This window comes from Pseudophryne corroboree, chromosome 4, assembly GCF_028390025.1.
Source record: "Pseudophryne corroboree isolate aPseCor3 chromosome 4, aPseCor3.hap2, whole genome shotgun sequence".
NCBI lineage: Eukaryota > Metazoa > Chordata > Amphibia > Anura > Myobatrachidae > Pseudophryne > Pseudophryne corroboree.
Window position 1 is genome coordinate 908,657,504 of NC_086447.1, and position 24,478 is coordinate 908,681,981.

The window sequence follows — 24,478 nt, forward strand, 5'->3', positions numbered from 1 at the left end:
TGCTCTGTGCTGCCACGTCGTCATGGCAACCGGGAGACAAGTGCTAGCGGAGTAACCTGAGCGTAGCTGATACTCCGGTTCGGGTCTTTTGCTGTGCAGTGGTTACAGGCTCTGTGCACGGCAGGGGATCCGGTGCTGGTTTTTGTGCTCACAGTCTGTGAGGTCTGAGTGGGGCGTGGACAGCACCTGCTATATAAACCCTCTTCTCAGGTTAGGCAGATGCTGCTGAATCTTTGTTGGTTAGTCAGTTCCTGAAAGCTAGCTAGTACTGTGTAAACTTTGTATTTGTTTGTTGCTTACTGCAAATAGGCCTTGGGATTTGGTATTACACTCTGCCAATCCAGACCTAGCAGTAAGACTGGAGTCAGTCGTTTAACCTGCTGGGGTTCTTTTGCTACTCTGTGAACCTAGCAAGTTTGCGGCTGTATTCTCAGACTTGCCTGCCAAAACCTTTCTCACTGTGCAAGGTGTTCAGGTGTCAGTTTAGTGGCAGTAAGCTGAACCAGTGCACTGCAAGTGAGGACTAGGATTGTGGAGACTCTCCTTGTGTCTATTATTCCATCTCTGACCAAGGAGTTTACTGCCACACCCGTTGGTAACCCTTTAGGGTTTTGCTGTTGCCCTTAGCAACAGCTTTTCGGGTTCTCTACGTATTAAATCACTACATCTCGATTCTTTCCATCTGAGCATTCCTAATACTAGGGAGACACCCAGTTTCTTAGCCTTTGGGCTTCTCTGTTCACTTTGTGTTTATTTTGTTACCCTATCACCTTCTGTGTATGTAATGTCATATTCCCCAGTCTATCTGTGAGTTCATTTGTTTTGCATCCCTCACCGTTCAGACACCAGTACATTCCTGCTGGCACTGGTGTGCATAACACCTGCGTATTCCAAGACTTACCGCGGTTGCGTTTGACGGCATGGCGGTTGAACGCCGAATCCTAGCCGAGAAAGGGATTCCGGAGGAGGTCATACCTACTTTGATAAAGGCTAAGAAGGAGGTGACGGCGAAACATTATCACCGTATCTGGCGGAAATATGTCTCTTGGTGTGAAACCAAGAATGCTCCTACGGAAGATTTCCATCTGGGCCGTTTCCTCCACTTCCTACAGACAGGAGTGGATATGGGCCTAAAGTTAGGCTCTGTTAAGGTACAGATTTCGGCCCTATCTATATTCTTTCAGAAGAAATTGGCTTCTTTACCAGAAGTCCAGACGTTTGTGAAAGGAGTGCTGCACATCCAGCCTCCTTTTGTGCCCCCAGTGGCACCCTGGGACCTTAACGTGGTGTTACGGTTCCTTAAATCTCACTGGTTTGAGCCCCTTCAAACGGTTGAATTAAAATTTCTCACCTGGAAGGTGGTCATGTTATTGGCCTTGGCATCTGCAAGGCGTGTGTCAGAATTGGCGGCCTTGTCTCACAAGAGCCCCTATTTGGTTTTTCATGTGGATAGAGCGGGATAGAGCAGAATTGAGGACTCTTCCGCAATTTCTGCCTAAGGTGGTGTCTTCATTTCATATGAACCAACCTATCGTGGTGCCTGTGGCTACGAGTGACTTGGAGGACTCCAAGTCCTTGGATGTGGTCAGAGCCTTAAAAATGTATGTAGCCAGAACGGCTAGGTTTAGGAAAACAGAGGCTCTGTTTGTCTTGTATGCATCCAACAAAATTTGCGCACCTGCTTCGAAGCAGACTATTGCTCGCTGGATCTGTAACACGATTCAGCAGGCTTATTCTACGGCTGGATTGCCGTTACCAAATTTAGTGAAGGCCCATTCCACTAGGAAGGTGGGCTCTTCTTGGGCGGCTGCCCGAGGGGTCTCGGCATTACAGCTTTGCCGAGCAGCTACTTGGTCGGGTTCAAACACTTTTGCTAAATTCTACAAGTTTGATACCCTGGCTGATGAGGACCTCGCTTTTGCTCAGTCGGTGCTGCAGAGTCATCCGCACTCTCCCGCCCGATCTGGAGCTTTGGTATAAACCCCATGGTCCTTACGGAGTCCCCAGCATCCTCTAGGACGTAAGACAAAATAAGATTTGAAACCTACCGGTAAATCTTTTTCTCGTAGTCCGTAGAGGATGCTGGGCGCCCGTCCCAGTGCAGACTGGATCTGCAAGACTTGTATATAGTTTTTGCTTACATAAGGGTTATGTTACAGTTGGAATCGGTCTCTGACTGATGCTGTTATTGGTTCATACTGTTAACTGGTTATGTGTATTCCAGGTTATATGGTATGCTTGGTGTGGGCTGGTATGAATCTTGCCCTTAGATTAACAAAATCCTTTCCTCGTACTGTCCGTCTCCTCTGGGCACAGTTCTCTAACTGAGGTCTGGAGGAGGGGCATAGAGGGAGGAGCCAGTGCACACCCATACTAAAAGTTCTTTATAGTGCCCATGTCTCCTGCGGAGCCCATCTATACCCCATGGTCCTTACGGAGTCCCCAGCATCCTCTACGGACTACGAGAAAAAGATTTACCGGTAGGTTTAAAATCTTATTTTTACAAAAGCTTGGGAATAGAGCGAGTGTAGCCAGCCCATGAAGTGGGCATAATTATCACATAACTTGTAGATTCCAATTATTAGGATTATGGTAATTCAGTAAGGTTAGCGGATGCTGCTAATCAGTAGAATTTGCTATCTTTTTGCATGCATGCTAGGGGCTGCCCAGCGTTGGGCAAGGCCGCCCAGCATGCTGACCGGTGCCTCCCCCCCTGCAACAAGCTGAAATTACGATCGCCTTGCAATTTGTGCTTGTCAGCAGAAACTAAGGTTGACTCCTGCCGGCGCATCTTAGCTGGGCCGCAGGAGTCCCGGCGCCATCTTACCTGTCGCGGCAGCTGCGTGTGACGTCACGCAACCGCCGTGGCCGCAACCCCGACACCGCACTGCCCACGCCGCACTGCCCACCGTTCGTGATGCCCCACAACGCTCCGTTTCCTCCCTGAAAACGGAGCGTTGCCGCCCCCCGCCCGCCTCTGCCTGATTGACAGGCAGAGGCGAACGCATTTTCCGCGCCCCCCTGCAGAAAGTGCAGATGCATGTGCAGTATGGCCTGCTGCGCATGCGTCCGCAGCACCACCGCACAAATTCTGGATGGAACGCGATTTGCGATCCAACCTGAATTAGCCCCTACATGCAGTATTTCTCTATTTAAATTCAATCCTGTAGGCTGGGCGAAGCTGGTAGGCTGTGCATTTATTATAGAAAGTGTGCATTTTTATCAAAGTGTGATAAAATTGACACATACAGATACAGATAGAGCCATCTTTATTTTGGCCTTTAATAGGATTAATTGAGCTAGGGCAGTCGGACTTAATCCCCTGCTGCAGGGCCGTAACTATGGGGGGGGGGGGGGGGGGGCTAAGGGGGCATGCGCCCCGGGTGCAGGATTTGAGGGGGGCGCCAAGGAGTTACAGGGGAACATGGGGTTTTTTTTTAACCGGCAGTGAGGGAGCAGACAGCACCCTTGGCAATGTCTCTGACCCACCAGTCTGCCCACAGCTGGCTCCAACGCTGTGCAGGTGAGCTCCAGTACCTGGGATCTCTTCTATGCCGGCTACTGTCTTAAACTCTCTTCTTTGCCACGCAGTGCTGCGACTAGCGTGCGGTGCACTGTACATTCTATAGAAGCGCACTGTGCTCTCAGTTAGCAGTATCAAGCTCCGCTTTGCCTCCCAGATGGGGGGCATTTGGTGTAGCTTATAGGGGGATGTAGTGATGTAGTGTAGCATATAGGGTATGTAGTGCAGTGCATAGGGGCATGTAGTGTAGTGATGTAGTTCAGCGTGTAGGGCAGGGGTGGCCAACCAGTCAGAGACAAAGAGCCAAAAAATCTTGTTAGGTACGTCAAAGAGCCGACATCAAGCCGAAGGCACATGTGCAAAAATGGTGTGTGACCTTGTTCCTGCTAGGCCACACCCCTGGTATAAAATACAATGAAAATGCCAGATCCACATAAAATACATTTTAAAGCCAGAATCAACATAAAATACATTGAAAAAGACAATTCCACATAAAATAATTAAAAAATCCAGATCCACATAAAATATATTGAAAAAGCCATATTCACATAATACACTTCAGCTCCTTCATGTGTCAATGTGTCACTCCAGCCAGTACCCTCCTGTGTCACTCCAGTCAGCTCCCCATTGTGTCTCTCCTGCCAAAATTTTCCTTTGTTACTCCAGCCAGCTCCCCCCATTGTGTCACTCCTGCCAGCACCCTCCTGTATCACTTCAGTCAGCTCCCCCTTGTGTCACTCCAGCCCACCCTCATATGTCACTACAGCCCAGTATCTGGCTCCTTCAGTTTTCAGTTGCCGTAGTGCTGCTGTGTGTGTCTGGTTGGAGTGCACCAGTTTCCAGGATCTGTGGTGGTCAGGTGACAGAGTGTCGTGAGCCACATTTGAATAAAGAAAGAGCCGCATGCGGCTCAAGAGCCACAGGTTGGCCACGGCTGGTGTAGGGGATGTAGTATAGTGATGTAGTGCAGTGGATAGGGGAGTAGCGCAGTGACGAACTGTTATGATATAGGGGGTGATTCCGAGTTATTCGCTATTCTTTTCGGTCGCACAACATATTCGCAAAATTGCGAATACGTTGCACAATAGCGAATATCCGCCCCCAAAGTATTTTTGCTAATTCGTACCCAGTAGTACACAAAGTAGGCGTATGCCAAAAGACATCGCACTAATGCGAACCCATCGCATTACCACAATCCTCATCGTAAAAATCCTAATTTATCGTAGATTTACACATTCTTCTTAAAATTGCACACGCTTTTGCTAAAAAACGCACAGCAATGTTTTTTTTTTAAGTTAAATTACACCTTTCAGTTCAAACTCAACAAGCCTTTCTCAATTACGTTTCCAATTAGTGTAATGACTGATAATGGTCATGACCAATTAAGTCTTCAAAGAATACCTGCAGAATACTTTGTAGGCATAATTGCCCATCAACATTTTTTTGCTTTGATTTAAAAGAAATAGATGTAAATGTGCCTGGGCTAATGCTATTTTTTTTTTTTTTTTTTTTTTTTGGTGTAGAGGTGTAGTGTGTGAATAAATGTGTTTACATGTTTTTCAAATCAATAAGCTCCTAACTCATAAATTATTTTGTTTTGGTGTAATTTAAAATACTAATCTTAAGTAAGATGTGTGAACTGTTTTACGTCACCAATTTCTGCACGCCAATCTGCTGTTCTTTTATAGCATTAATAAACACAACGGGGGTAATTCCAAGTTGATCGCAGCAGAAAACTTTTTAGCAATTGGGCAAAACCATGGCCCTCATTCCGAGTTGTTCGCTCGCAAGCTGCTTTTCGCAGCTTTACACACGCTAAGCCGCCGCCTACTGGGAGTGAATCTTAGCTTCTTAAAATTGCGAACGAAAGATTCTCAAAATTGCGACCACACACCTCTTAGCAGTTTCTGAGTAGCTCCAGACTTACTCGGCATCTGCGATCAGTTCAGTGCTTGTCGTTCCTGGTTTGACGTCACAAACACACCCAGCGTTCGCCCAGACACTCCTCCGTTTCTTCAGCCACTCCCGCGTTTTTCCCAGAAACGGTAGCGTTTTTTCGCACACACCCATAAAACGGCCTGTTTCCGCCCAGAAACACCCACTTCCTGTCAATCACATTACGATCACCAGACCGAAGAAAAAAACCGTGAGTAAAATACCTAACTGCATAGCAAATTTACTTGGCGCAGTCGCAGTGCGGACATTGCGCATGCGCACTAAGCGGAAAATCGCTGCGATGCGAAAAAATTTACCGAGCAAACAACTCGGAATGACCCCCCATGTGCACTGCAGGGGAGGCAGATATAACATGTGCAGAGAGAGTTAGATTTGGGTGTGGTGTGTTCAATCTGCAATCTAAATTGCAGTGTAAAAATAAAGCAGCCAGTATTTACCCTGCACAGAAACAAACTAACCCACCCAAATCTAACTCTCTCTGCACATGTTATATCTGCCACCCCTGCAGTGCACATGGTTTTACCCAACTGCTAAAAAATTTCCTGCTGCGATCAACTCGGAATTACCCCCACTTAACTTGAACAACATTTTTTTTTTTTTTAACAAAAAACAACTTTTTTGGTATAAAACAAAACTGTAAACATTTTTTTTAGAAAAATGATTCTAACAATTCAAAATCGGCCAGCACGGCCCTCAAATTGTTTTTAATCCTGGCCACAATTCCTGGCAAAGTTGTGGGATCTCCAACTGCAACATCTGAAATGAAGAGGTAAAATAAACATTACAAACTTACTCACATTACCTATTATACAAGCAAGGCACAAAGCACACTTTAATGGCAAAGGGACTACATCATGGATGTTTGAATGTTAAAACAGTACCATACCAACACACAAGCATGCTCAGCAATGTTTGTTATTGTTAATTTACAAAATTAGAAAGTGTACCACACCATGATGTACATTTACTAAGATGGGAGTTCTATTTAAGATGGGACGTTGCCCATAGCAACCAATCAGATTACACATATCTTCTAGAAGGTGCTACATAAATGAGAAGTTGAATCTGATTGGTTGCTAAGGGCAACATCCCATCTGGATTAAAACTCCCATGTTAGTAAATGTAACCCCATGCTGGGATTAATTCACATCTGGAGTGAAGCAGACTTGTATTTTTAGGTGTTTGCCCTGCATAATCACACTGCATATCAACATCTTCAGAAGGACAACATATCCTAGCATGCCCACACTCCCTGAAAGCCTGCCTTACTACATAAGGTCAAACAGGTTTTTAAAAATCAAATAATCATTTTGTGAGTGTAACTTTCACAACACAAATCATTGTGTCGTTAGCCTGGCTAACAAAGTGAAGCATGCGAGTTGAATGTGCAAATATTAGGAATACCCAGGCACAAGTGTAAAAGACCAACAACATACTGTACTAAACTCCACTCAGGTCTAACTGTTTCACTGACAACCTAGCACATATAAACCCTGTTGTCCTGGCAACCCTGTCGACCTAATGAGTGTCGACATAGAGTGGACAGCCTAAACATTGCACACATAGACACTGTACATCTAATGATACTCACTTAAATTTACAAGCAACATCTATACCATGAAGAAGAATACAAACATTTTTCCTTGGGCCAAGATTGGCCACAGCACAACACTGCATGTATTGTAATTGTAAGTGTAAGTAGGTAACCAATACATTTTAAATGTTGAAAAACTTACTCTCATCTGCCACATGCGGACTCCCCAGAATCTCCGCTGGGGCTTCTGCTGCCCATTCACTGGGTGGGGAAGGTGGCTGGATGGGGGAAGGAGGCTGGATGGGGGAAGGATGCTGGATTGGGGAAGGAGGCTGGATTGGGGAAGGAGGAGGGATTGGGGAAGGAGGAGGGATTGGGGAGCTGTTTTCAGAGGGTGGGTGTGATTGAGAGGGGGAGGGGGGCGGAGAGGGTGTTTGTGCAACAGAGGGGGAGGGGGCCAGAGAGGGGGACTGGGAAAGAGAGGGGGAGGTGGCCGGCGTTGTTGTTTGGCCTTCAGAGGGGGAGGGGGACAGAGATGGGTATTGGTAAAGAGAGGGGGAGGGGGGCTGAGAAGGGGACTGGTAAGGAGAGGGGGATTGGGCGACTGAAGGGGAGGGGGGCTGAGAAGGGGACTGGGAAGGAGAGGGGGATTGGACCACAGAAGGGGAGGGGGGCTGAGAAGGGGACTGGGAAGGAGAGGGGGATTGGGCCACAGAAGGGGAGGGGGGCTGAGAAGGGGACTGGGAAGGAGAGGGGGATTGGGCCACAGAAGGGGAGGGGGGCTGAGAAGGGGATTGGTCGGGGCTCCCAGCAGCAGCAGCTTGCCGTTGTGCTCGCCCTAGAATGACATATGTAATATTTTGGTTGTAGCATGAAAAATTATAACAACAGCATTTTTCTATTACACTGTTCTGTCCCATGTTAAAGACACAGGGGTAACATTAATAGGTTTTTGTCATTTTAAAACTGGTGATGTTGCCCATAGCAACCAATCAGATTATACGTAACATTTATTAAGCTGCTTCTAGAATATAATAGATTGAATCTGATTGGTTGCTATAGGCAACATCACCAGTTCTAAAAACATCCCAACTTATAAAATTTACCCCACAGAGCAAGTTATTGGGTTCAGTTGACAGCCTGTGTAGCAACTCTGTACAACAACATGCACTTTTTCAGAAGCACCTTGCTACACAGTCAGTACTGCTTGCCCTAACCACACACACTGTGTCATGTTTATTTTACAAAAGTTTATTGTCAGTGTGCAAATTTTCACACTATCACTTAGTGAAAATAGGCAAGGTTTATGCTAATAATCTCAGTGTTATTTAATGTAATATGAAACTTACTGCGCCTACATATGTCACGGATTTGTTGGTGGAGTTCCGCCAACAGGTACGGTGTGCGCCTGCGGAGGTCGCTCCAGTGCCTATCCAACTGAAATTATGGTCCTCCTGCTCCGGGCGCCGGTTCGCAATAAGCGGCGGACCTTCGCGTAGGCCTCGCGCTTTACCCTATTTGGGATAAAGGGCCCTGCACGGCCTACGCGGCGGTCCATTACCGCTACCAAGCCGCGCAGCAATGGCGTTTTCCCATATATGGGCTTATATTTATAGTGTGTGGTGGCATGTGATTGGTTGTAATTGCATGGTGTCATCTGTAATAAACTTTATTGATATGTGTACATTAATGTGCAGGACAGTTTGTACAGTTCGCATGCGCGGAGATTCGCACCCGCGGACACACACACACACACACACACACACACACACACATATCATTGAGATATGGCTGCAATTCATAAACATATATATTTATATGTATATATTTAAAACAACACACACACATTTTAAAAAACCCTATTTATGGGCTTAGAAAAAACACAACTAAGTGTAACAATCTGTTTACTCACCACATTCTGCTGGAACAAACAGCTACACAAAGTCACAAATTTGTGTTTTTTTAGGATCAGATGGTGTGGCATTTTTATGGTAAACAGATGCACAAGCCAAACAGAAAAATGTAAAAAAAATAAAACCCAATTATTGTTGTTTACATTCAAAACTACAAAAGTAATAAAAAAAAAAAAAAACATTGTATACAACAATCTTACACAACATACATGATAAGGAGAACATTACAGAAAAAAAATCTGAACTGAAACAATATAAAACACTCGCAAAACTCACTCAGAAATGTGCTCACTCAGAAATGTGCACCTTGCTTCAGTAATTTTCTGCATACACCCACACACACACAGGCTGCATGCAGGGCGTTTATATAGCCAGTGCAACAATTACTGGACCAATTTGCATAATATACACCTGCGCGGATTTCCGCACCGGAAAACACACGCAGCTATAAATAGCTAGACACTCGTGCATACACACCACCAGCAACATGGCTACTCGTGAGCAGATGGCAGCAGAGATGGACGAGGTGCAGCAGCAGATGGCAGCTTTAACACATCGAAGCCTAGCGCTACGGAGGCAGATGCTTGACTTTGGCAATGCTGAGTTAGAAATAGCAGGACCCAGTACTAGACAAACTCCATCTTCTGTTACCCAGGAGTTAGGAGTGAATCCCCTGCCAGACATAGATAGTGGGGAAACTGAGGGTGACTCCGGACTAGCAGCTCAAACACAAACTACACAAGCAGCTAGTGAAGAGGAAGATGGTGAGGAAGGACAGGATGATAGCTCACAGGCTACTTCCAGAAAAAAAGAAAAGACAGCCCGCATTCACTAAGAGGGAGTTACGGGTTTTGGTCACACAGGCCATGCAAAAAATACATTGAGGACCCAAAAACATGGGTGCTGCAACCAAAGAGAGAATTTGGAGGGACATCACTGATTCTGTTAATGAAGTCGGCTCAATAGTCCTTACCTCGCAGGAAGTTCGAAGACGGTAAGTGTATATTGCCAGTCCATTTTCTGTGCCAAGTATTCTTAAAAAGTTAGTTAGATGTGATATTGCATATAGCAACCAAATGCATAACATGTGTACTATATATTAAAGCAGGTATTCATAATTTTTCTCTACCTTGCCCCTATTTTTCCCCACATATGTAGTTGGGCCGACTTCAAATCCTGCCTGAAGGGCAAGAGGTCTGCGGAGTGGAATGCCTCGAGGGCAACAGGGGGAGGTCCAGCTGCCACTGTGGAATACACAGATCTTGAGGAGATGGCTATGGACTGTGTGAGCTACAAGGAGGGGGTTGGGGTGTCTCATATGGACACGGACCTGCCTGAAATACTCCATGCACATGACTTGCCAGGTAAGTTTACACACATATTCCTAAAGAAATATTTTTTTGGTTCCAAAAGTCTCATATTGTTTTTTTCTACTCTTTTTCCACTCATTCTTCTATTTGCTTTGAACATAACACAGCACAGGTGGGTGAGCAGGTAGAGTCACAGGAGGGTTATGTGGCTGAGGCTGAGGTGGGGGGACCTAGTGTCTGTGCCAGTGTGGGACCACACATTCCATCTGTCCAGATACCAACTGCCCCCCCCCCCTCACCCAACCCTCTGTTATCCCAGAAATCCTGACTGAAATAGCCAGGTATGGTGAGAGCCTGAATGCTTTTCAGGACAGGATGCTCCGGGAGGTAAGCCAGATACCTGTCCGGCTCACTGAGCACAGAACCAGTGTGGAGCAAGGTGTAGCTCAACTCTGCCAAGGTCTGGCAGAGATCAGGCAGGGCCAAGATCAACTCGCCTCCTCCTTCCAACAACTTGCCAATTTGATTCGGCAAGGGCTCCAGGACATCGCTGTCTCCCTTGCCCACGGTGGCAGAGAGCCAGCCACGTCGGCTCCCTCCCCTCCCCCTGCCCAGGAAGAACATCCCACTGGGCAGGGCCCTCGAAGGTCGCTCCGCAGACCGAGCCATGAAGAACTACATCAGGCGGGGGGAAAAAAGAGAAAGTGATGTCTCTCCAGATGGGCAGCACCCATGTTTTACATGTTGCCTCGATGTATTTTTTTATTTTGGCTTGTGTGGCCAGAATGTAGAACTCCCTCAAAGTGAAAGGTTTTCTTTAAATTGTAGCCTGTGAGTTATTTGGGCCTACACCTGAGCCATCTTCCTCTTCCTAGCGTGCTGTGTATGTTTGTGTTTGTGTGTTGGTTCCGGAATCTACCTCAGTTCCCCTAAAAGTTTAGTCTGGCTGGGGGTTCACTTAGTTAATTTAAAACATCATATTTTGTCAGAAGATGGGGTTACCATAGTACTGGATTCTGCTATGTGCATTTTGCCACTGCCATCTGCTTGCTGCTATGTCCATCTCTGTATGTGATGCTCATGTGTAGCCATGTTGTGTTGGTGATTTTGTATTTTTTTTTTTTAAGTAAAAAAAAATTACATTACAATTGTTTGTGTGTTTTATTAAAGGTTATGCACTCAGGAAAACTGTGCCCTGTAAACTTGAACATGGCATATTGACATTTGTGGAACAAGGGAACAATCAGAATATTAAGACAAACATTGCATATTGTAATTTAAAATCTGTATGCCTTGCACACTTAATTGGCCATAAAAAAAACCAAAAATAATTAGGAACTTGGGTTACTAGGGGCAACATGCCATAGTATTAGATATGGACACATATTCCCACAAAAAAACAAAAAAAAACATATTAAGTCACATTAAATGTATGCTGCATTATGTTGCTCATGTTATTTGGTATGTACAAAGGAATATGTCTATGTCGAGAAGATTTAGCTGATGTAGTTTATAAGTTTGTTTAGTCACATTTGATATTATTAACAAATAATTAAAACATGCATTTAACATCAAAGTATTTATATTTGTCCCAAAAATACAGTGCATTATATTTGTGAGTGTGTCAGATTTATTTGTGGTAACAATACAAATGTTAAGTGGCCATATAATTGCTGTTTGTAGTATTGTGTAAGAGCAGTGTTTGGCGGGTAATTGCTCAACAGGTGAATTTAGTTGCTAATTAATTGCTAATTAGAGCAGACACACACTTGTAACAGTACTTCGCAAGTGCTGAGTAGCTGCCGACTTACTCTTCGGCTGCGTCAAGATAGCGAACATTTATGTACTTTTACCATAAGATACACATTTTTGCCCAAAACACGCCTACTGCTGGTTGCATACTCCCACACTAGCCGCCCACTTTCACGCCCATTTCGTTAGATTGCGAAGCCGTGCCTCTGCCACGCCTCCGTTGCTCCCTAATTTCAGTTATGTATTACGAGCAGATTTTCGTTTAGTAATTTTGCACAAGGGTCGTATCGCTCGCTTTGCGCATGCGTATTTCCGCTTTTGCACATGCGCAGTTTGAGATTTTTTGCCGTTTGCGATGCGATGAACTGCTGCGAACAACTCGGAATGAGGGCCATAGTGCAATGTGTGGGGACACACAGTGGAGCATGTAGTTGAACACGCTGGCGGGGCATGTGACGCATACTGTAGGGCATTTGAGGCACATAGGGGAATATTGTCCAATAGTATCCCCTTTTTTCAAATTTCCTGGTAATCTGATATTTTAGTCTGACAGAGTTTGTTATACTCTTGTGTTTTTGTTTTGTTTTGTTTGTTGTTGTTTTTTTTATTGGGAAGGGCGCAAACTATTGCTTTGCCCCGGGTGACGAAAATCCTAGTTTCAACCCTGCCTGCTGTAATGACTTAATCCCCTGTATTGTTCTCTCTGTATTGTATTGCAGCTGAGAACAATAGATGAAATGCTTATGCTAATAAACAGTGCCGTAACTAGGCATTTTAGCGCTGTGTGCAAGAAACGGCATTGGCACCCCCCCATGCAAGATACGAGCAGTGCGCGCCGTAGGCGTGTGAAAATATATAGGGGCGTGGCTTCATGGGGAAGGGGCGTGACCACAAAATAATACCAATTCATACTACGGTGCACAGTAGTTCCATTATTCAAATTACGCTGCACAGTAGCGCCACTACACCAGGTAGAGCCCCTTTTATACATTACGGCAGACAGTCCTATTTACACATTACGGCAGACAGCGTACCCCTTTTTACACATTACGGCAGACAGCGTCCCCCTTTTACACACTACAGCAGACAGCGTCCCCTTTTTACACATTACGGCAGACAGCGTCCCCTTTTTACACATTACGGCAGACAGCGTACCCCTTTTTACACATTACGGCAGACAGCGTCCCCCTTTTACACACTACAGCAGACAGCGTCCCCTTTTTACACATGGCGGCAGGCAGCGTCCCCTTTTTACACATTACGGCAGACAGCGTACCCCTTTTTACACATTACGGCAGACAGCGTCCCCCCTTTACACACTACAGCAGACAGCGTCCCCTTTTTACACATTACGGCAGACAGCGTCCCCTTTTTACACATTACGGCAGAAAGCGTCCCCTTTTTACACATTACGACAGACAGAGTCCTCTTTTTACACATTACAGCAGACAGCATAGAGCACAGAGTAGGGAGCAATGTTGGTGGGTGAGTGAGGGTAACAGAGAAAGTGGGTGTAGGGATCAGTAAGAGTGAGAGTAGGGAGCAATGTTGGTGGGTGAGTGAGGGTAACAGAGAGAGTGGGTGTAGGGATCAGTAAGAGTGAGAGTAGGGAGCAATGTTGGTGGGTGAGTGAGGGTAACAGAGAGAGTGGGTGTAGGGATCAGTGAGGGTGAGAGTAGGGAGCAATGTTGGTGGGTGAGTGAGGGTAACAGAGAGAGTGGGTGTAGGGATCAGTAAGAGTGAGAGTAGGGAGCAATGTTGGTGGGTGAGTGAGGGTAACAGAGAGAGTGGGTGTAGGGATCAGTAAGAGTGAGAGTAGGGAGCAATGTTGGTGGGTGAGTGCAGGTAACAGAGAGAGTGGGTGTAGGGATCAGTGAGGGTGAGAGTAGGGAGTAGTGAGGGGAGCAGAGAGTGGGTGGACTGTGCAGGCGCTGATCAAAGTGTGTGTTCCCAACTTCCAGCTGTAACACCCCCACCCCCACCCCGCTCTGTGACTCACCTCACGCTGCCTCCGCTCCTGCGCTGGACTCTTCCTCTGGCAGGCCATGTGTGCGACACTGCCGAGTGCAAGGTCGCACAGCAGTTCTCTCAGGGGTGCAGTCAGGAAGGAGGGGATGCAGCGCCGCTGCGTTTGTGGCCACTCACAACGCTGAGATGCGCTGCTGCAGTGAGCTGCTGGCTGCTCCTCTTCTCAGTTCTCCCGCTGCCGCTCCCAGAATGCCATGCGCATCCCCGGCTTGAAACGCTGGGTGGGAGCGCAGCGCGGCACTGCTGTTTCCAAATTTGGCTAACAGCGACGGGGGACGGCGGTGCCTACAGAGTAAATACTAATACCCTGCTTGCCCGCTTCCTGTGTGTGCTAGCAGGTGCACCCCCAGAGCACACACCTAGTTATGGCACTGGGTCACACACACACACAGCTTGGGGAGGGGGGGAATGGTGACACACTTGTGGGGCCTGGAGGGTACAGGGTCACACACACACACAGCTTGGGAAGGGGGGGGAATGGTGACACACTTGTGGGGTCTGGAGGGTACAGGGTCACACACACACACACACACACACACACACACACAAACACACACACACACACTAGAGATGAGCGGGTTCGGTTCCTCGGAATCCGAACCCGCCCGAACTTCAGCTTTTTTTACACGGATCCGAGCGACTCGGATCTTCCCGCCTTGCTCGGTTAACCCGAGCGCGCCCGAACGTCATCATCCCGCTGTCGGATTCTCGCGAGACTCGGATTCTATATAAGGAGCCGCGCGTCGCCGCCATTTTCACACGTGCATTGAGATTGATAGGGAGAGGACGTGGCTGGCGTCCTCTCCATTTAGATTAGAAGAGAGAGAGTGAGATTGAGACAGAGACACTTGATTTACTGGAGCTTAGGAGTACTAGAGAGTGCAGAGTTTACTAGTGACTGACCACTGACCAGTGACCACCAGTGCAGTTTTATTTAATATATCCGTTCTCTGCCTGAAAAAAACGATACACAGTGACTCAGTCACATACCATATCTGTGCTCAGCCCAGTGTGCTGCATCATCTATGTATAATATCTGACTGTGCTCACACAGCTTAATTGTGGGGGAGACTGGGGAGCAGTTATAGGTTATAGCAGGAGCCAGGAGTACATATTATTAAAATTAAACAGTGCACACTTTTGCTGCAGGAGTGCCACTGCCAGTGTGACTGACCAGTGACCTGACCACACTGACCACCAGTATAGTATACTATATTGTGATTGCCTGAAAAAGTTAAACACTCGTCGTGTGACTTGTGTGGTGTTTTTTTTTTATTCTATAAAAAACTCATTCTGCTGACAGACAGTGTCCAGCAGGTCCGTCATTATATTATATATACCTGTCCGGCTGCAGTAGTGATATATATATATTTTTTATATCATTATTTATCATCCAGTCGCAGCAGACACAGTACGGTAGTTCACGGCTGTAGCTACCTCTGTGTCGGCACTCGGCAGTGCATCCATAATTGTATACCACCTACCCGTGGTTTTTTTTTTCTTTCTTCTTTATACATACTACATCTCATTATCATCCAGTCTATATTAGCAGCAGACACAGTACAGTACGGTAGTCCACGGCTGTAGCTACCTCTGTGTCGGCACTCGGCAGTCCATCCATAATTGTATACCACCTACCCGTGGTTTTTTTTTTCTTTCTTCTTTATACATACTACATCTCATTATCATCCAGTCTATATTAGCAGCAGACACAGTACAGTACGGTAGTCCACGGCTGTAGCTACCTCTGTGTCGGCACTCGGCAGTCCGTCCATAATTGTATACCACCTACCCGTGGTTTTTTTTCTTTCTTCTTTATACATACATACTACATCTCATTATCAACCAGTCTATATTAGCAGCAGACACAGTACAGTACGGTAGTCCACGGCTGTAGCTACCTCTGTGTCGGCACTCGGCAGTCCATCCATAATTGTATACCACCTACCCGTGGTTTTTTTTTCTTTCTTCTTTATACATACTACATCTCATTATCATCCAGTCTATATTAGCAGCAGACACAGTACAGTACGGTAGTCCACGGCTGTAGCTACCTCTGTGTCGGCACTCGGCAGTCCGTCCATAATTGTATACCACCTACCCGTGGTTTTTTTTTCTTTCTTCTTTATACATACATACTACATCTCATTATCATCCAGTCTATATTAGCAGCAGACACAGTACAGTACGGTAGTCCATGGCTGTAGCTACCTCTGTGTCGGCACTTGGCAGTCCATCCATAATTGTATACCACCTACCCGTGGTTTTTTTTTCTTTCTTCTTTATACATACTACATCTCATTATCAACCAGTCTATATTAGCAGCAGACACAGTACAGTACGGTAGTCCACGGCTGTAGCTACCTCTGTGTCGGCACTCGGCAGTCCATCCATAATTGTATACCACCTACCCGTGGTTTTTTTTTCTTTCTTCTTTATACATACATACTACATCTCATTATCATCCAGTCTATATTAGCAGCAGACACAGTACAGTACGGTAGTCCACGGCTGTAGCTACCTCTGTGTCGGCACTCGGCAGTCCATTCATAATTGTATACTAGTATCCATCCATCTCCATTGTTTACCTGAGGTGCCTTTTAGTTGTGCCTATTAAAATATGGAGAACAAAAATGTTGAGGTTCCAAAATTAGGGAAAGATCAAGATCCACTTCCACCTCGTGCTGAAGCTGCTGCCACTAGTCATGGCCGAGACGATGAAATGCCAGCAACGTCGTCTGCCAAGGCCGATGCCCAATGTCATAGTACAGAGCATGTCAAATCCAAAACACCAAATATCAGTAAAAAAAGGACTCCAAAACCTAAAATAAAATTGTCGGAGGAGAAGCGTAAACTTGCCAATATGCCATTTACCACACGGAGTGGCAAGGAACGGCTGAGGCCCTGGCCTATGTTCATGGCTAGTGGTTCAGCTTCACATGAGGATGGAGGCACTCAGCCTCTCGCTAGAAAAATGAAAAGACTCAAGCTGGCAAAAGCAGTAGCACCGCAAAGAACTGTGCGTTCTTCGAAATCCCAAATCCACAAGGAGAGTCCAATTGTGTCGGTTGCGATGCCTGACCTTCCCAACACTGGACGTGAAGAGCATGCGCCTTCCACCATTTGCACGCCCCCTGCAAGTGCTGGAAGGAGCACCCGCAGTCCAGTTCCTGATAGTCAGATTGAAGATGTCAGTGTTGAAGTACACCAGGATGAGGAGGATATGGGTGTTGCTGGCGCTGGGGAGGAAATTGACCAGGAGGATTCTGATGGTGAGGTGGTTTGTTTAAGTCAGGCACCCGGGGAGACACCTGTTGTCCGTGGGAGGAATATGGCCGTTGACATGCCTGGTGAAAATACCAAAAAAATCAGCTCTTCGGTGTGGAACTATTTCAACAGAAATGCGGACAACAGGTGTTCCCTTTGTCAAGCTTTAATAAGTAGGGGTAAGGACGTTAACCACCTCGGAACATCCTCCCTTATACGTCACCTGCAGCGCATTCATAATAAGTCAGTGACAAGTTCAAAAACTTTGGGTGACAGCGGAAGCAGTCCACTGACCAGTAAATCCCTTCCTCTTGTAACCAAGCTCACGCAAACCACCCCAACAACTCCCTCAGTGTCAATTTCCTCCTTCCCCAGGAATGCCAATAGTCCTGCAGGCCATGTCACTGGCAATTCTGACGAGTCCTCTCCTGCCTGGGATTCCTCCGATGCATCCTTGCGTGTAACGCCTACTGCTGCTGGCGCTGCTGTTGTTGCTGCTGGGAGTCGATGGTCATCCCAGAGGGGAAGTCGTAAGCCCACTTGTACTACTTCCAGTAAGCAATTGACTGTTCAACAGTCCTTTGCGAGGAAGATGAAATATCACAGCAGTCATCCTGCTGCAAAGCGGATAACTGAGGCCTTGACAACTATGTTGGTGTTAGACGTGCGTCCGGTATCCGCCGTTAGTTCACAGGGAACTAGACAATTTATTGAGGCAGTGTGCCCCCGTTACCAAATACCATCTAGGTTCCACTTCTCTAGGCAGGCGATACCGAAAATGTACACGGACCTCAAAAAAAGACTCACCAGTGTCCTAAAAAATGCAGCTGGACCCAATGTCCACTTAACCACGGACATGTGGACAAGTGGAGCAGGGCAGGGTCAGGACTATATGACTGTGACAGCCCACTGGGTAGATGTATGGACTCCCGCCGCAAGAACAGCAGCGGCGGCACCAGTAGCAGCATCTCGCAAACGCCAACTCTTTCCTAGGCAGGCTACGCTTTGTATCACCGCTTTCCAGAATACGCACACAGCTGAAAACCTCTTACGGCAACTGAGGAAGATCATCGCGGAATGGCTTACCCCAATTGGACTCTCCTGTGGATTTGTGGCATCGGACAACGCCAGCAATATTGTGTGTGCATTAAATATGGACAAATTCCAGCACGTCCCATGTTTTGCACATACCTTGAATTTGGTGGTGCAGAATTTTTTTAAAAACGACAGGGGCGTGCAAGAGATGCTGTCGGTGGCCAGAAGAATTGCGGGACACTTTCGGCGTACAGGCACCACGTACAGAAGACTGGAGCACCACCAAAAACTACTGAACCTGCCCTGCCATCATCTGAAGCAAGAAGTGGTAACGAGGTGGAATTCAACCCTCTATATGCTTCAGAGGTTGGAGGAGCAGCAAAAGGCCATTCAAGCCTATACAATTGAGCACGATATAGGAGGTGGAATGCACCTGTCTCAGGCGCAGTGGAGAATGATTTCAACGTTGTGCAAGGTTCTGATGCCCTTTGAACTTGCCACACATGAAGTCAGTTCAGACACTGCCAGCCTTAGTCAGGTCATTCCCCTCATCAGGCTTTTGCAGAAGAAGCTGGAGACATTGAAGGAGGAGCTAACACGGAGCGATTCCGCTAGGCATGTGGGACTTGTGGATGGAGCCCTTAATTCGCTTAACAAGGATTCACGGGTGGTCAATCTGTTGAAATCAGAGCACTACATTTTGGCCACCGTGCTCGATCCTAGATTTAAAGCCTACTTTGGATCTCTCTTTCCGGCAGACACAAGTCTGCTGGGGTTGAAAGACCTGCTGGTGAGAAAATTGTCAAGTCAAGCGGAACGCGACCTGTCAACATCTCCTCCTTCACATTCTCCCGCAACTGGGGGTGCGAGGAAAAGGCTCAGAATTCCGAGCCCACCCGCTGGCGGTGATGCAGGGCAGTCTGGAGCGACTGCTGATGCTGACATCTGGTCCGGACTGAAGGACCTGACAACGATTACGGACATGTCGTCTACTGTCACTGCATATGATTCTCTCAACATTGAAAGAATGGTGGAGGATTATATGAGTGACCGCATCCAAGTAGGCACGTCACACAGTCCGTACTTATACTGGCAGGAAAAAGAGGCAATTTGGAGGCCCTTGCACAAACTGGCTTTATTCTACCTAAGTTGCCCTCCCACAAGTGTGTACTCCGAAAGAGTGTTTAGTGCCGCCGCTCACCTTGTCAGCAATCGGCGTACGAGGTTACATCCAGAAAATGTGGAGAAGATGATGTTCATTAAAATGAATTATAATCAATTCCTCCGCGGAGACATTGACCAGCAGCAATTGCCTCCACAAAGTACACAGGGAGCTGAGATGGTGGATTCCAGTGGGGACGAATTGATAATCTGTGAGGAGGGGGATGTACACGGTGATATATCGGAGGATGATGATGAGGTGGACATCTTGCCTCTGTAGAGCCAGTTTGTGCAAGGAGAGATTAATTGCTTCTTTTTTGGGGGGGGTCCAAACCAACCCGTCATATCAGTCACAGTCGTGTGGCAGACCCTGTCACTGAAATGATGGGTTGGTTAAAGTGTGCATGTCCTGTTTATACAACATAAGGGTGGGTGGGAGGGCCCAAGGACAATTCCATCTTGCACCTCTTTTTTCTTTTATTTTTCTTTGCGTCATGTGCTGTTTGGGGAGGGTTTTTTGGAAGGGCCATCCTGCGTGACACTGCAGTGCCACTCCTAGATGGGCCCGGTGTTTGTGTCGGCCACTAGGGTCGCTTATCTTACTCACACAGTCAGCTACCTCATTGCGCCTCTTTTTTTCTTTGCGTCATGTGCTGTTTGGGGAGGGTTTTTTGGAAGGGACATCCTGCGTGACACTGCAGTGCCACTCCTAGATGGGCCCGGTGTTTGTGTCGGCCACTAGGGTCGCTTATCTTACTCACACAGTCAGCTACCTCATTGCGCCTCTTTTTTTCTTTGCGTCATGTGCTGTTTGGGGAGGTTTTTTTGGAAGGGCCATCCTGCGTGACACTGCAGTGCCACTCCTAGATGGGCCCGGTGTTTGTGTCGGCCACTAGGGTCGCTTATCTTACTCACACAGTCAGCTACCTCATTGCGCCTCTTTTTTTCTTTGCGTCATGTGCTGTTTGGGGAGGGTTTTTTGGAAGGGACATCCTGCGTGACACTGCAGTGCCACTCCTAGATGGGCCCGGTGTTTGTGTCGGCCACTAGGGTCGCTTATCTTACTCACACAGTCAGCTACCTCATTGCGCCTCTTTTTTTCTTTGCGTCATGTGCTGTTTGGGGAGGGTTTTTTGGAAGGGCCATCCTGCGTGACACTGCAGTGCCACTCCTAGATGGGCCCGGTGTTTGTGTCGGCCACTAGGGTCGCTTATCTTACTCACACAGTCAGCTACCTCATTGCGCCTCTTTTTTTCTTTGCGTCATGTGCTGTTTGGGGAGGGTTTTTTGGAAGGGACATCCTGCGTGACACTGCAGTGCCACTCCTAGATGGGCCCGGTGTTTGTGTCGGCCACTAGGGTCGCTTATCTTACTCACACAGTCAGCTACCTCATTGCGCCTCTTTTTTTCTTTGCGTCATGTGCTGTTTGGGGAGGGTTTTTTGGAAGGGACATCCTGCGTGACACTGCAGTGCCACTCCTAGATGGGCCCGGTGTTTGTGTCGGCCACTAGGGTCGCTTATCTTACTCACACAGTCAGCTACCTCATTGCGCCTCTTTTTTTCTTTGCGTCATGTGCTGTTTGGGGAGGGTTTTTTGGAAGGGACATCCTGCGTGACACTGCAGTGCCACTCCTAGATGGGCCCGGTGTTTGTGTCGGCCACTAGGGTCGCTTATCTTACTCACACAGTCAGCTACCTCATTGCGCCTCTTTTTTTCTTTGCGTCATGTGCTGTTTGGGGAGGGTTTTTTGGAAGGGACATCCTGCGTGACACTGCAGTGCCACTCCTAGATGGGCCCGGTGTTTGTGTCGGCCACTAGGGTCGCTTATCTTACTCACACAGCGACCTCGGTGCAAATTTTAGGACTAAAAATAATATTGTGAGGTGTGAGGTATTCAGAATAGACTGAAAATGAGTGGAAATTATGGTTTTTGAGGTTAATAATACTTTGGGATCAAAATGACCCCCAAATTCTATGATTTAAGCTGTTTTTTAGGGTTTTTTGAAAAAAACACCCGAATCCAAAACACACCCGAATCCGACAAAAAAAATTCGGTGAGGTTTTGCCAAAACGCGGTCGAACCCAAAACACGGCCGCGGAACCGAACCCAAAACACAAAACCCGAAAAATTTCAGGCGCTCATCTCTAACACACACACACACACACACACAGAGCTTGTGAAGGGGGAGGAGGGGAAATAGTGACACACTTGTGGGGCCTGAAGGCGACAGTATCACACATACAGAGTGGGGAGAGTGAGGGGGTATAGTGACACATATAATGTGTAAATAAGAGACAGCTGTACAGTGACGTACCATATAGGAGCAGAGGGTACAGCAGCGTCTCAGCCTCTATAGAGCAGGCAGCAAGGAGCTTAGAACACGAGCTGCTTGTCCTCCGAGTCCTAACTTCTGAACGGGGCGGGTGCTATCTTTGGCTCCACCCATCCTTTTCTGTCTGCACTGCAGTGCCAGCGTCCCAGACCCGGTCAGTCAGTGTGCATCAGCGCTGAGGGGAGAGAAGGTATGGGCATCAGTGTAATCCATCACTACTGGAGCCCGCAGACACTCTCCATCAGCATTCATGGCTCCCGCTCCTCTCACCCACCATTATTGCTTGGTAATTAGGGGGTGGGGAGTGGTTGTAGATTCCAATTATTGAGATTACGGGGGTCATTCCGAGTTGATCGCTAGCTGCATTTGTTTGCAGCGCAGCGATCAGGCTAAAAAAGCGGCAGTTCTGCGCATGCGTATGCGGGGCAATGCGCACGCGCAACGTACGGGCACAACGAACGATGTAGTTTTACACAGGGTCTAGCGAAGCATTTCAGTCGCAATGCTTGCCGCAGAGTGATTGACATGAAGTGGGCGTTCCTGGGTGGCAACTGTCCGTTTTCAGGGAGTGCGCGGAAAAGCGCAGGCGTGCCAGGGAAAACGCAGGCGTGGCTGGACGAACGCTGGGCGGGTGTGTGACGTCAAATCCGGAACGGAATAGTCTGAAGTGATCACAAGCGCTGAGTAGGTTTTGAACTACTCTGAAACTACACAAAAAATGTTTGTAGCCGCTCTGCGTTACAACCGTTCACACTTCTGCTAAGCTAAAATACACTCCCAGTGGGTGGCGGCATAGCGTTTGCACGGCTGCTAAAAACTGCTAGCGAGCGATCAACTCGGAATGACCCCCTGCATGCAGTATTTCCCTACATAAATTCCATCCTGTAGGCTATTAACGAAGTGTGATAAAATTGACACATAACAGCAGCGTTCCACCAGCGTTCAACCGAAGTGAAACAGAAGGACACCAATCTATCAAAAAAAATAGAAAACTGAAGAACTAATTAAAAAAAAAAAAAAATATATATATATATATATATATATATATATATATATATAAAATTTCACTTACTCTTCATATCATTTACCTTCTGACTGTTGGATCTGATAAATAACACTGAACTACCTGACTAGAACATTTCAAAAGCCATCCATTTTACCAGGACCTGCTTTTAGATGTATGTTTGGTTTTGTATTTTGGCCCTCATTCCGAGTTGATCGGTCGCAAGGCGAATTTAGCAGAGTTACACACGCTAAGCCGCCGCCTACTGGGAGTGAATCTTAGCTTCTTAAAATTGCGACCGATGTATTCGCAATATTGCGATTACTAACTACTTAGCAGTTTCAGAGTAGCTCCAGACTTACTCTGCCTGTGCGATCATTTCAGTGCTTGTCGTTCCTGGTTGACGTCACAAACACACCCAGCGTTCGCCCAGGCACTCCCACCGTTTCCCCGGCCACTCCTGCGTTTTTTCCGGAAACGGTAGCGTTTTCAGCCACACGCCCCTGAAACGCCGTGTTTCCGCCCAGTAACACCCATTTCCTGTCAATCACATTACGATCGCCGGAGCGAAGAAAAAGCCGTGAGTAAAATTACTTTCTTCATAGTAAAGTTACTTGGCGCAGTCGCAGTGCGAACATTGCGCATGCGTACTAAGCGGATTTTCACTGCGATGCGATGAAAAATACCGAGCGAACAACTCGGAATGAGGGCCCTTGTTTTTTATGCACAGCTGTAAAAAATGCAATTTTACCTTCAAACACTTAAAAGTCCTGTCTGAATCACTGTTGCTTTTTTACCCTCACTCACAATCCTCTCATTTCTTACAGTCCAAATCAATTTGTGCACCCATTTTATCTACGCTTTTGATTCACTTCAAACTAAAGTTACACCCATTGAGTTTACACGGTCTTTCTCACCTGCATTTCTGCAATTCTTCTGCTCTGATTCCCCTACAACAGGGGTGGGGAACCTTTTTTCTACCAAGGGCCATTTGGATATTTATAAAATCCTTTGGGGCCATACAAAAATTATCAACTTAAAAATTAGCTTGCCCCCAGTAGATATGCCCCCATTAGATATGACCCCCTAGTAGAGCCACTTACGCACACACACAGTAAAAGAAAGAAAAAACACAATACTCACCAGCCCCGCTCCTGCTTCCGGACCCTTGCCCTCTGCCTGGCTGCCCGCTCCTCAGAACTATTGGAGAGACGTCATGACATCTCTTCTATAGCACCGCACAGACACACATGCACACTGCCAAAGCTGGAAGCCAGAGCTCAGGAGTGAGCACCTACCTCCGGCTGCTGCTGAGGGGAAGAAGCCGGGCGCCCGCTAGTAACAAAATTTCAGCGGGCGCCCGGCATCTCCCTTGGTTAGGTGAGCCTGGGAGGGCCGGATCAAGTGGCTTTGCGGGCCTTATACGGTCCACGGGCCTGAGGGTCCCCACCCCTGCCCTACAACCTCCACTCCTAGTTCCAGTTTTCCTCAACCTATTTACCTACTCCACACTATGTCAAGGTTTTCTTCTACTCCCCACGGACCATACCAACGCTAGGATCTCGGTATTGAGATGGCCGGCAGAGGGGGCAGGGGGGAGTGCTCGCCACAGGTTCTATTCCCACTCTATGACTGTCACGAGTGGGAATTGTCCCTGCTAG